General features: G+C 34.9%; 1 non-coding gene across 1 annotated transcript; it reads right to left on the bottom strand.

Moving 5' to 3' along the window:
* Window positions 1-1662: 1662 nt before the first annotated feature.
* Window positions 1663-1769, bottom strand: LOC128039347 (small nucleolar RNA R71). The gene has a single exon (XR_008193851.1). It is a non-coding gene; the product is annotated as a small nucleolar RNA R71 (small nucleolar RNA).
* Window positions 1770-14399: the final 12630 nt, after the last annotated feature.

Raw genomic sequence — 14399 nt, 5'->3', positions numbered from 1 at the left:
ATTCCCATGCCTAGCATAATCTCTTCATAGAGATTTTAGCATTTAAGCCTCTTAAAGAACCCTTGGTCGGCCACCTTAGAGAACCATCATCAAAGGAGCAACGCAAAGGAACAAAGGAGTCTCGTCAGTCAAAGTCTTGAGTGACAGTCACTCTGAAATGGGTTTAATCTTTTTTTTCTTTAACTTAATATAAATATGTTTGCTATGTGTTCTTTGTTCTTGTTTCCAACAATGTTAGCTTTATTTTTTTTAAGCTAGGATGATTGCTTTGATTAAATACTATTTATTTGATTCATGCTTATAATGTTTGTGCCTCAATCGATCATGTTTTCAATTAAAATCATGTTTGTATTTCGTTCATACGTGATTGAAATGCACCTGAATTAGCTGAGCGATCTTGACTAGATGACGGCTAATGCATGCATAATTAAAATCAAGTCTGTATTTTGTTCATACGTGATTAAATTTTTTCAAACCTAACACATCCCTTTTATCTCACACGAATGCTAAGAAACCCTTAGTAAATAAGGATCAGTAGAATGCGTATTTACTAAATAAAGGATTTTGAAAGGATCTAATGTGGTTTCCAAACTCATGAAAGATCGAGTTGCCATGGAATATTTTTCCGAATGTTATTGAAGATGTTGATAATAAATTGAGTTTAATTAAAGTAATAGTCCTAGTTTATTTATCTTATAATTGTTGTAAATTGTGTTTAATTTTACTAAAATCTATTTCATTCATATAGTTTGCATACTTAGGATAATTTGCATTAGGGATCATTGCATTTAGTTTAATATATTTTAATCACCACTTCTCAACTATATTGTTTTTTTATTTACCGAATTGTTAATATAATTTTACAAATTAAGTGACTTAGCACAAATACAATCCCCTGTGGAGACGATAACTCGATACTTACTTATTACTTGATAACGACTGTGTACACTTGCACAAACCTAAGCGTTACAAGTTTTTGGCGCTGTTGCCGGGGATTGTCAACTGTTGCCATAGTCATTTTTTCGTGAAAGTATTTATTTTCAATTTGATTTATTTCTAACATTAATAAATTATTCTTTTTAATTTTTGTGATTTCATTTTTAGGTGTTTATGAGCATAGATCGAATTATCGATTTACTCTCTGTAGACACTAAAATTGAGCGAACTTTCAGACAAAGAAAACGTGAACGGACAGCTCAAAGACAAGTCGAGATGGACCTTGGAAATCAGAATCAAGACCAAGGTAATGAAGCCGATCATGAACGAAATCCTATCCTCATTGCCGATGATAGGGATCGATGCATCAGACAATATGCTGTGCCACTTTTCAGTGAGTTAAACCCATTAATTAGAAGGCCAGATATTGAAGCAACCCAGTTTGAATTGAAACCAGTGATGTTTCAAATGCTACAAACGGTGGGCCAATTTAGTGGTATGCCCACGGAAGATCCACATCTCCACCTTCGATTGTTTATGGAGGTGAGTGATTCATTCAAGATAACCAGTGTGACTGAAGACGCACTGGGGTTGAAGTTGTTTTCGTACTTGTTGCGAGATCGAGCACGAGCATGGCTCAATTCATTGCCACCAAGTTCCATATCTACATGGCAAGAATTAGCAGAGAGATTTTTGGTTAAGTATTTCCCACCTAGCAAAAACGCTAAGTTGAGGAACGAGATCACAACTTTCCAACAATTGGATAACGAGTCTTTGTATGAGGCTTAGGAACGATTCAAGGAGTTACTTCGTAAGTGTCCTCATCATGGGATTCCTCATTATATCCAGTTGGAGACATCTATAATGGTCTCAATGCACACAAAAGATTGATGGTAGATGCTTCCGCGAATGGTGCAATTTTTTCTAAGTCTTATAATGAGGCTTATGAGATCATTGAGAGGATTGCGAGTAATAACTATCAATGGACAACAAATCGAACAGCTTCAGGAAGACGTGTAGCCAGAGTCCATAAAGTTGACGCCCTCAATTCATTATCAGCTCAGGTATCATCTATTTCCTCTATGATAAAACAGTTAACCGCTAATAGTACTAACAATTTTGCAGCTCAGCCACCAAGTTCGTTTGAAGTAGTCTCCTGTGTGTACTGTGGGGAAGGTCATTCTTTTGAGAATTGTTCATCAAATCCCGAGCCAGTGCACTATGTGGGGAACCAATATCAAAATAGAATTGGACATGGACCCTAGTCCAACTTCTATAATCCTTCATGGCGTAATCATCCTAACTTTTCTTGGAGCAACCAAGGAAATGGGCCTAACAACAACTTATTACAGCAAAGACCCAAACAATCTCAAGGGTTTAATTAGCAAGCTCCAAAACCACCTCAAGCTGACGCATCAAACAGTTTGGAGAACTTGTTGAAAGCGTATATTGCAAAGAATGATGCTTTGATCCAAAGCTAAGCAGCAACACTGAAAAATTTGGAAAACCAAACGGGTTAGTTAGCTACGGAACTACGTAATAGACCGCAAGGAACCTTGCCGAGCGATACTGAGAATCTAAAAATTTTGGGTAAAGAACATATCAAGGCAGTGGCATTGTGAAGTGGTAAAATTTTAGAACCCCGATTGATTAATGTCGAAGATAAGCCCGTCGAGAAGAATCAACCAACTGTTGAAGTTCCTACACCAAAGGAATCAAAATGTGCAAAGTCTGACAAGGTAAACCCTGACTTTGTGAATTCAGATATTTTAACATCTTCTTTAGATGCAGATTTACCTACTCAGAAAAGTTGTCCAGTTTAACCGAAAGTTCCATCACCTCTATATCCGCAAAGATTGTAGCAACACAAACAGAAACAGAAGGTGCAATTCAAGAAGTTTTTGGATGTTCTGAAGCAGTTACACATCAATATTCCATTGGTGGAGGCTTTAGAACAAATGCCGAATTATGTGAAGTTTATGAAGGACATACTGTCCAAAAAGAAATGACTGAGTGAGTATGAGACTGTTGCCTTGGCAAAGGAGTGCAGTGCGTTCCTGCAAAACAAACTGCCACTGAAATTGAAAGACCCAGGAAGCTTTACTATACGCTGTAACATTGGTGAATCTTACTGTGGCAAAGCTTTGTGTGACTTAGGAGCGAGTATCAACTTGATGCCTAAGTCTATTTTCAAGATTTTAGGGATAGGTGAAGTAAGACCTACAACTGTGACGCTTCAACTAGCAAATTGATCTTTAGCATATCCCAAAGGAAAGATCGAGGATGTTTTGGTAAGAGTCGATAAATTTATTTTTCCTGCTGATTTCATTGTCTTAGATTTTGAAGCAGACAAGGAAGTGTCGATCATCCTTGGGAGACCTTTCTTAGCCACGGGAAGAACGTTAATTGATGTGCAGAAAAGAGAACTCACCATGCGAGTTCAACACAATCACGTAACCTTTAACATTCTTAAAGCGATGAAATTTCCCGATCCAGCAGAGGAGTGTTCAGTTATGGAAGAGATAGAAACCTTGGTTTCTATGGAAAGCAATTTTGAAGAAGATCTATTGGAGAGAGCCTTAGATTTTGACCCTTTGGAGGATGAAGAAGGTGAAGAAAACATGGCATTGATGGAAGCCAATCCGGGAAATTTTATTCAATCCACAGGGTTCGAACAGTTGGAGTTGGAAGTCAGAGAATTTGTGCAACCCAAGTTGTCAATTGAAGAACCACCTAAACTCGAACTAAAGGTACTTCCTTCCTATTTGAAATACATTTATTTAGGTGATTGTTCTACTTTGCCCATGATTATTTCAGCGGAACTGACAAAAGATCAAGAGGAGCAACTAATTGCTGTTAAAGAAATTTAAGAAAGCAATTGGTTGGACCATAGCTGATATTTGAGGTATAAGCCCTTCTTTTTGCATGCATAAAATCATTTTAGAAGAAGGTGAAAAAGCTCAAATTGATGGGCAAAGGAGGCACAATCCTATTACGAAAGAAGTTGTGAGAAAAGAAGTGATCAAATGGTTAGATGCAGGAATCAACTCACCTTTTGATTTGATGTGCGATGCAGGTGACTATGTCATTGGAGTTGTGATGGGTCAAAGAAGAAATAAAGTGTTTCACCCTATTTACTATGCAAGTAGAACTTTGACGGGAGCCCAATGCAATTATACGGTAACCCAAAAAGAACTCTTCGCTGTAATTTTTGCTTTTGACAAATTCTACTCATATCTTATTGTAACACCCCTTACCCGTATTCGACGCCGGAATAGGGTACGAAGCATTACTAGAACCTAGACACTTGTAACATATTATATCGAGTTGTAAAATTTCATCCAAATTAAAACTTTCAAATTATTATCTTTGAGTTGCTAAATAGGACTTACAAGGTCCAATACATAATCATTCAACCAAGTCTTATAGTTTTCATCATTTGTTCATCTCATTTAATTCACAATTCTCATGTTCACAATTCAAGCCAATTTCTCAATCCAGTGTACATTTCAGTACCACAATAATTCTTTTAATTCAAATAATTTCATTAGCAATTTCCATATAATTCACGTACAATTCAATATTAGTAAGTTCAATACTAATACGTATTTACCATTTTACTCAACGTTTATCGATTATACCATTCATTAAAATATTTATGGACAGCCTTGTAATGTAAAAGGAATGTGCAGATGGTGTGAAAGCTTTCAAGGTAGCTTTGGGGAGCTAACCGGCCACTTTGGGAAGAAAACCCAGCAGCTATTCTTTGCCCATTCAAGTCCATGAAGAGGTGATTTGAAGAGCTGAACCATCAGCTCATTATTGCCATCTCAAGCAATGAACCTACAGCAAAATTAATTCAGCAAATTAAACACCCTTTGAACACATTAAATCGGCAGCAAATAAACTCATAAACCTGCATGAATCTGTTTTGGGACAAATTTAATTCGGTTACAAAGAACTCAATAAATCTGCACATTAAATTTAATTATAGCACCTAATTAATTTGTCATAGGCTGGAACATATTAAATGGCTGTAGGACTTAGGAAAAATTAAATGGCCTAAAAACAAACTAAATGGCTGTAAGAATTTAGACACATTAAAGAACTTATTCAGACAAACTAATTAGCTTAAAAACAAATTAAACACTTAAATAAATTTATTAAATACTTAAACTAATTTTATTCCAGCAAATAAAATTAATGAGCTGAAAAGAATTTAAACCGAGCTCAAACTAGCTGAATTAAGCTCATTGAGCTGAAATAAAATTAGGTGAGCTGAACCAAGCTAAATGGAGCTTGAGGAGCTAAATTCAAGCTGAAATCATGGCCGTTCGTGGTCGACTTCGTATCAAAGTCAATATTCAATTCAATTCCACACATATATTCATTATTCAATTACACTTAATCGTTACATGATCTCATGTATTTTCACTTAGTCAATTTCCCGATAAACACTTCGGAATTATAATAGATACACGGTGGATCAGCACACAGCACCACCTTTATAGTCAATGATACTCAGTGGAATCAGTACATAGCAACCACCTTTATAATCAATGGTACCCGGTGGAATCAGCACATAGCAACCACCTTTATAATCAATGGTACCCGGTGGAATCAGCGCATAGCAACCACCTTTATAATCAATGGTACCCGGTACACGTAGTAGCCTGCACATAGTACTACACACGTGACTATTGCTATCACTTTCACATAGTGGCCTGCACACAGTCCGTGCCACACATGTGATCATTACTGTCACTTCATTCGTATCTTTTCTATTCCAGAGGTTCAACCGAGAAATTTCTCACTTTTCTTTTTCACTAATCAAAGTCAATTTCTCGTCTTTCTTGACTTATAATAACACATTTAACTCATTTAACACTCACATTCATCAAGGCATTCCTTTACTCGAACTTTGGAAAAATTATGATTTTGCCCCTAAACTTTTGCATATTTACACTTTTGCCCCAAAGCTCGGAAATCAAACTTCATCTCTTATTCTTATGTTTTATGACATGCTGAACATTTTTCCCTTCTATGGCAACACCAAATTTCCACTCTAACACTTACTTATGAACATTAGGTATTTTTACCGATTATGTCGTTTTACTCGTTTTCACTTAAAATCGCTTAGTAAAAGTTGTTTAACATAATTTCTAGCTTCATATCCTACCATAAAACATCAAAATAAAAACATTTCACCTATGGGTATTTTTCCAAATATAAACTCTAGGATAAATTATTGCTAGAATAAGCTAAATCAAGTTACCGAGACTCCAAAAACGTAAAGTACATTAAAAACGGGGCTTGGAAGCTTGAAAACCCTCACTATGGCTTCTCCCCTTGTAAAATTCTGCCATGGGGCTGAAGATGATGAAATTTTGGCCTATTTTGTCTTTTTAATTCATTTTAATTACCAAATTACCAAAATGCCCTTAACTTAAAAATATCCTATTTCACTTATCTCATGTCCATTTTTGTCCACCAACTAAACCAATGTCATAATTACCATATAAATACCCCCAATTTAAAATTTTATAACAATTGGACACCTCTAACATGTAAAACTCAACTTTTGCACTTTTTACAATTTAGTCCTTTTGACTAAATTGAGTGCCCAAACGTCGAAATTTTCGAACGAAATTTTCATGAAATCATTTTTTGAAATCGTAGACCATAAAAATATAATAAAAATAAAAATTTTTCTCGTCAAATTTGTGGTCCAGAAACCACTGTTCCGACTAGGCTCAAAATCGAGTTGTTACACTTATAGGTACCAAAGTTACAGTATTTACTGACCATGCGGCCATTAAATACTTGATCACAAAGAAAGATGCAAAACCAAGGCTAATTCGTTTGCTAATTTTACTCTAAGAATTTGACCTTGAGATCCAAGACAGAAAAGGTGTCGAAAATCAAATAGTTGATCATCTGTCGAAGTTGGAGTAAGATGAGGTAACTCAGTCATGTGTGCCTATCAACAAGAATTTCCCAGATGAACACTTATTTGAGTTAAATCGAATTCATGAAATACCCTGGTTTGCTGAATTTCCCAGATGAACAATTATCTTGCATGTCAAATAATTCCTCGAGAAATGACATACCAACAAAGAAAAAAAATTCATTTATGATAGTCGGTGTTATCTTTGGGAGGATCCATTTTTGTTTAAACAATGTGCAGATAATACAATCCGAAAGTGTGTAGCTAAAAGCAAGATTGCTGAGATCTTGTATCATTGCCATTCATCTCCAACTGGGGGACACTTTGGTGGCTCACGTACTGCAGCAAAGATTTTGCAAGAAGGTTTCTTTTGGCTTACACTATTTAAAGATACTTATGCTTATGTGAAAAACTGTGTTAAATGCCAAAGGACTGAAAATATATCAATGAGGAATGAGATGCCCTTGACAAACATTTTGGAGATTTAATTGTTCGACGTATGGGGCATTGACTTCTTAGGCCTGTTTCCTTCTTCGTATGGGAACAAATACATCTTAGTTGCTGTGGACTATGTATTCAAGTGGGTTGAAGATGAAGCATACCCTACAAATAATGCTAAGGTAGCCATGTGATTCCTACATAAGCATGTGTTTACACGATTTGGGACACCAAGAGCTATTATTAGTGATGAAGGTTCTCACTTTGTGAACAAATGACTTAAGTGATTGCTTGACAAATATGATGTGAAGCACAAGATTGCTACTGCCTATCACCCCCAGTCTAATGGGCAAGTTGAAAGAGTGAATCGTGAAATCAAAGGTATCCTTTAAAAGGTAGTACACCGTAGCAGAAAATATTGGTCTCGAAGGCTCGATGATGCATTATGGGCCTATCAAACAACATTTAAGACTCCGTTAGGAATGACTCCTTATCGATTAGTTTTTGGAAAGCCATGTCATTTGCCATTAGAGTTGGAGAATAAAGCTCACTGGGCTTTGAAACAGTTGAACTTTGATCTTAAGCAAGCCGGTGAGAGAAGGATGTTACAACTTGATGAGTTGGAAGAGCTGAGGTTGTTTTCCTATGAGAATGCCAAAATGTGTAAAAAAAGATCAAAGAGATGGCATGATAGTCATATACAACCTTGCGAGTTTAAAGAAGGTCAGAAGGTTTTGTTGTTTAATTCAAGATTGAAGTTATTTCTTGGGAAGCTTAAATCCCAATGGAAAGGACCTTATACCATCTACCGAGTTTATCCTTATGGAGCTATTGAATTATACAACAATTATAGAGGTACGTTTAAAGTTAATGGTCAACGTCTCAAACACTACTGGGATGGTGAAGTTTAGGGAATTTAATCCTCGTTCAAATTATCAGACCCTTAATTTTTCATGAACTCATTTTTCAAATAAATAAATAATTAGAACTTATTTTCTTAACCTATTACATTTAATTAATTCTGTCTAAGGAGATTGGAACTTAAGCGGGACAGCTGTGCCCCCTCCAACCTTTCCTGGGAATTAATTTAATGTAATTTGTTAAGAATAAATTTTCTAATTAATACTTAAAATTTTTAAATTTCATTTGTTCTGTTTAAATTTTAAATTTTTCTGTTAATAAAAGGGGTCAAATTTGGCCCAAGTACTAATCAGTTTTTTTAGTAAGATATAGTTTGAGTTTGAGGCCCAAGACAGCAAAAATGAGGGAAAAATCCATGCCTTGCCGTCACACCCATTGCTTGCCGCCCAAGTAACCCTAATGTAGCTAAATTTTTGTTACATGTTGCCCTAATTTTTCCCTATATAAACCCCTCTCCATTCTACTAATTTTTATATCCCTCAAAGCAATTTGCTTACACCCTAAAAATCCCTAAATCTCTCTTTTGTGCTGTCAACCTCAAATCTCAAAAGAAACCCTTGTTCTCTTCCCTTTTTGTCGAAATTCCCTTTTGTCGTCGTAAGATTTTTTCTGTAGCAAGTTCTACCCACTTTGCCCATTTCTCTTTTCACTTTTGTGCAGAAACTTTGCCAAATTTTCAGGAAAAGATACCATGTCTCGCAAAAGAACCAGATCTTCAAAGACTACTCCTGAAAACTCGATTTTGATCGATGAAGAAGTGAAAGAGAGATTTGATTCAATCTTCAAGCATCAACCTATGAATCCGAAAAAAGGTTTTGACTTGAAGAGTAATGATTTGATGGTTGTTCCTATACCGATTAGAAAGAAAATCAATGCTCTCAAGTGGAACGATTTTGTGATGCTCGTTCACTTCCCGATGATGAACTAGTTCGAGAATTCTATGCTAGTTTGACTATGCAAGATGCTATTGAAGTCATCGTTTGAAAGCAAAAGGTACCTCTTACTTCTAAGTCCATCAATGGTTTGTTTAATTTACCTGATGTTGAAGAAGATGAGTACTACCCTATGATGAGCAATATCAATTGGGATTTTCTTCAACAAGTGGTAGATGTTGCAACGAATTCGGGAACCCAATGGATTTTAAGAAAGTATGGGAGCCATTCTTGTCGAAGAGAATACTTAAAACCAGTAGAAAAGTTATGTTTTTATTTCATTCGCTACTGTTTTATGCCTATCTCACATAGTTCCACCATCTCGATGGAACAAATGTTTTTGTTATATGCAATTTTGACAGAAAATTCCATTAATGTTGGGAAAATTATCTTCAAGGAGATTCACGATTGTACTAAAAAGAAGGCACGAAATGTTTATTTCCCATCATGAATCACTTCATTTTGCTTAAAGGCCCGTGTTAAAACACAAGCAAATTTGAAGGGGCGATATGTTCAAGGATGCATTACAAATTATGATCTTGAAAGATTAGTAGAGAGGGTGCATAAACTGAATCAAGGCGAGCAAGAAGAGCCAACTGAGCTGGATACAGAAGAGTCAACAGATAGAACTAAAACTGAAGCTAATTCAGTCACAGACATTGAAGAGGAAGAATCTGATAAGGAACCGAACATTCCTTAACCAAGGGTTGAGCCAGAAGAAGAACCAGTCAAGCTAAGTGTTGAACCTGAATATACAACTCCCATGCTGACTTCTACAAGTACTTCAAGGAAATCGGAGTTGTCAATTTTGATGGATATGTACAAGTTCATGCACAATCAACAACAAACTTGCTGGAAATATGCAAAAATTAGAGATGACTCAATTCAAAATACTTTTAAGAATATCTCTAATACTTTTGTTCTTGAGTTCCCAGATGTTATCTTTGAGACATGGACGGAAGATACTGACGATGCAAGCAGAGATGGAGCTAAAGAAGATAAGGGGAATAAATCAGAAAAATAAAAGGGGGGATTCTTGTCCTGTTATTTATTTAATTATTTTTAGGTCTTTAGGGATTTATTTCTTTCATAATTAGGATTTAATTTCTGCAGAATAAAACATAGCAAGCATGAACAAACTTAGCACTTCTTTAGAAAGAATAAGACTAAGTGATGTGGTAATGGGAATGAGCATGTCTAGGATTGGGTTATTAGGGAAGACTTGGTACTTAAGCAGTCTTAATGACTCACCTCTCTTTCTTTACAACCCAACCCGGTGTTCAGTTTTCATTCATTACTTTGTTCTTGCAATGAGGACATTGCTTCTTTTTAACGGGGGTAAGGCAAATAAATTGCTCAAACTTTTAAAATTTTCAAGTATTTTTTAATCATTTCTTTGATAAGTATGTTTTAATAAATGAATGTTTAGAGATATTCTTGTTATTGAGATAGTTTGTATGCAAGTATGAATGATGATTTTATCTAAGTGAAAGTATGTTATCATGAAGAATGAAATGCTTGTATGATCTTAGCCTTAGTAATGTTTGCCATGAAAACTTAGTTCTTTTGAGATTAAACATGCATGAAGGTTTATATCTTTAGAATTGACTTAGTAACTTTCTTGAGGCGAAATTCTAGGGGACATAAAAATCTTAAATGATATAGGCACTATTTCTTTGGATTGTTTGAGCTTTTTCAAGCCAACCCTATGATATTAGAACCTTGAAATTGTAATTTTGAGCTTAAAGGACTAACTTAGTTTTTTTTTTGCAATGAGCCTACATTATAAGCCAATTATCATCTTTTTAAAGTTATCCTAAATTTGTGCACCTATCTTAACTAAAGTTGTCTTGGGAATCAACATTTGAGGAAATTTTCATAAAGATGTATGTGCTCATGCTTAAAAAAAAACCGAAGAAAAGTTCGCTCAGCCTCCGAAAAAAAGGAAAAATGTATGAGTTCGAGTTTAAAATAAGTTTGGGGGTGTTCCAAAGGTTCACTCAAAGAAAAAGGTTGCATTACGAGAAAACTAAGACAAAGTTAAAGGTTAAGATTTTTAAACCGAAATGTTCCATCTCTTAAAATCCCTACCTTTAACCGAGCCCCATTACAACCTTATAAAATACCTGTTGATTTGATGATTATGTCTCTTACATTAGTGGAGAGGAAGTCCTAAGTTTAACATATGAAGATCATAAATAAGCCTTGTGATTGTTTGCTTGATTGATAGGAAATTATGTTGAATGAAGAATGTTATCTATGGCTGTGACATACATGCAAACTATGATTCGTGTTGGCATATTTTGAAGCTTAGTATAATCTTAAGGAATGTTTGCATATGAATTACTTGTTAATAAATAAGATCGATAAGAATGAAGTTATTAATGCATGATTATGGGACAAAGATTGATGCTGCTTACACAATTAGCAATTTTGCCATAGTAAGACCTTTTGATGTGCATAAACATTACTCGGGACGAGCAATGACTTCAGTTTGGGAGTGTGTAAATGGAAAAATATATAGGATTTTTCATATGTAATTTATCACCTTTTTATTTAAATCTGTTGTTAAAACTAAGTAATTGTTTAATAAATTAATGAAATATGTGAAAATATGAAATTAGGACAAAGAAAATAGTAAAATGTGATTTTATGCTTTATTATATAGTTTTCATGCAATAAATGGCTTATTTTATATTAATTTGAATATATTATATTTTTAAGACATAAAGTGGGCCATGTATGATTAAATTAAATAATAAAATATAAAATTATATTTAATAATTTATTTTAAAATATTTCATTAATAATTTGGGTTTTAATTATTAAATTAAATTGGATAAATTTAATTCTTTGGTCATCTAAATTGTTGATTTATTTTGGGCAGGTCTGATAGCTTTGCTGGATTACAAAACTGTCCAAATTGGAGACCAAGTCAGCCCAAAATTCGGCTACACATGGATGTCCATAAACCATTTTTTGGTTTAATTGCACAAGGTCCTTGAAGTGTTGAAGAAATATGAGATTTACCTGAAGATTTGCACTTGACCGAGTCTCAGTCCTGAGTTGTTGTGGCACTCAAATTGACCAAAAATCAAGGAAAAATTAGCTTAACTTACTAAAATTATGGCTAGCCACCCATGAAAGATGCTTCAAAAGATGGAAACTCCTATCTTTAGCAAACTATCTCTCTCCTCACCTATAAATAAAACCCTCTCATTCCTTCATTCATCATCCCTCAAGCATCCATCAAGCATCATTCTCTCTTTTTCTCTTAGTCTTTTCCATTCCCACTCCTAGCATCATCTCTTCATAGAGATTTAGCAATTAAGCCTCTTAAATAACCCTTGGTCAGCCACCTTAGAGAACCACCAACAAAGGAGCAACGCAAAGGAACGAAGGAGTCTCGCCAGTCAGAGTCTTGAGTGACAGTCACTCTGAACTGGGTTTAATCTTTCTTTTCTTTAACTTAATATAAAGATGTTTGCTATGTTTGCTATGTGTTCTTTCTTCTTGTTTTCAACAATGTTAGCTTAATTTTATTTAAGCTAGGATGATTGCTTTGATTAAATAATATTTATTTGATTCATGCTTATAATGTTTGTGACTCAATTGATCATGTTTTCAATTAAAATCAAGTCTGTATTTCATTCATACGTGATTAAAATGCATCTGAATTAGCTGAGCGATCCTAACCAGACGAGGGCTAATGGATGCATAATTTAAATGAGCATGCTTAATTTAGATCCTAACACGATTAAATTGTAGGTTGCATAACAACTCTAACCAAGCTCTGTTATCTACATAGTTTTTAGATTTGTGTGATTAAATTGTTTCAAACCTAACACGTCCCTGTTATCTCACACGGATGCTAAGAAACCCTTAGTAAATAAGGATCAGTAGAATGTGTATTTACTAAATAAAGGATTTCGAAAGGACCTAATGTGGTTTCCAAACTCATGAAAGATCGAGTTGCCATGGAATGTTTTTCCGAATGTTATTAAGCATGTTGATAATAAATTGAGCTTAATTAAAGTAATTGTCCTAGTTTATTTATGTTATAATTGTTGTAAATTGTGTTTAAGTTTACTAAAATCTATTTCATTCATATAGTTTGCATACTTAGGATAATTTGCATTAGGGATCATTGCATTTAGTTTAATATATTTTAATCACCACTTCTCAACTATATTGTGTTTTTATTTACCGAATTGTTAATATAATTTTAAAAATTAAGTGACTTAGCATAAATACAATCCCTGTGGAGATGATAACTCGATACTTACTTATTACTTGATAATTACTGTGTACACTTGCACAACCCTAAGCATTACAGACACACGGTCGTGTCCCCTGTAGCTTTCAATGGGTTGCAAGTCAAGCTATTACACAGCCTGGCACACGGGCGTGTGAGGTTACTTCGAAGGGTACACGGCCTAGCACACGTGCTTGTGGCTTGGCCGTGTGGCCCAAGTCAGTGAGGTACATAGGTACGGACACGGGCTGAGACACGACCGTCTGTCCCTATTTTGAATCCCCACACAGCCTAAGACATGGGCGTGTCTCTTGGCCATGTGATCCTTGCAGCTTTAAAAATTTTTAATGTTTTCTAAAAAATTCTCTGAGTTTCCAATTTAGTCCTGAATTGTTTCTAACGCGTATTTTTGGCCTCGAGGGCTCGTATCAGGGACAATATGTATGATTTTGATTGGTTTTATTATGAATATTGATATGTTGTGAAATGTTTGAAATTTTTTGTCCGTTTGATTTGTAAACCCTGGTAATGCTCTGTAACCCTGTTTCAACGACAGATTCGGGTTAGAGGTGTTACAGGACGATACTATTTGTTAGGCGATACTGTCTACCAAAGATATATGTAAGAGGGTATACACCCAAGATTTTTACATGAAGTTTGTTCGCTTTAACCATAAGGTGTGACCTTGTAGGTTTTTGTAACGTTAGTAGTAACACTAGAACATTTCTAATGTTACAAGTAATTAGTAGCATCTAACAATACATCATTGCTACCCAATTTACAAGAAGCCATGATTCGACATAACCTTTATGTGATAAATTTTTCATGTATTATTTCATTTTATCTTTTATATCTGGATTGGACACAAGTCATGGTCTAGTCACACTTGCATAGTCCAATCTCTAATTCCTTGATATTCTGAATAGACTACAATAAAAAAATAAGTAGATATCTCATATCAACTTATTTG

The sequence above is a fragment of the Gossypium raimondii genome, chromosome 2, assembly GCF_025698545.1.
Source record: "Gossypium raimondii isolate GPD5lz chromosome 2, ASM2569854v1, whole genome shotgun sequence".
Lineage (NCBI taxonomy): Eukaryota > Viridiplantae > Streptophyta > Magnoliopsida > Malvales > Malvaceae > Gossypium > Gossypium raimondii.
The sequence above is the reverse complement of the archived record's forward strand: the minus strand, read 5'-3'. Positions and strand labels throughout refer to the sequence as shown.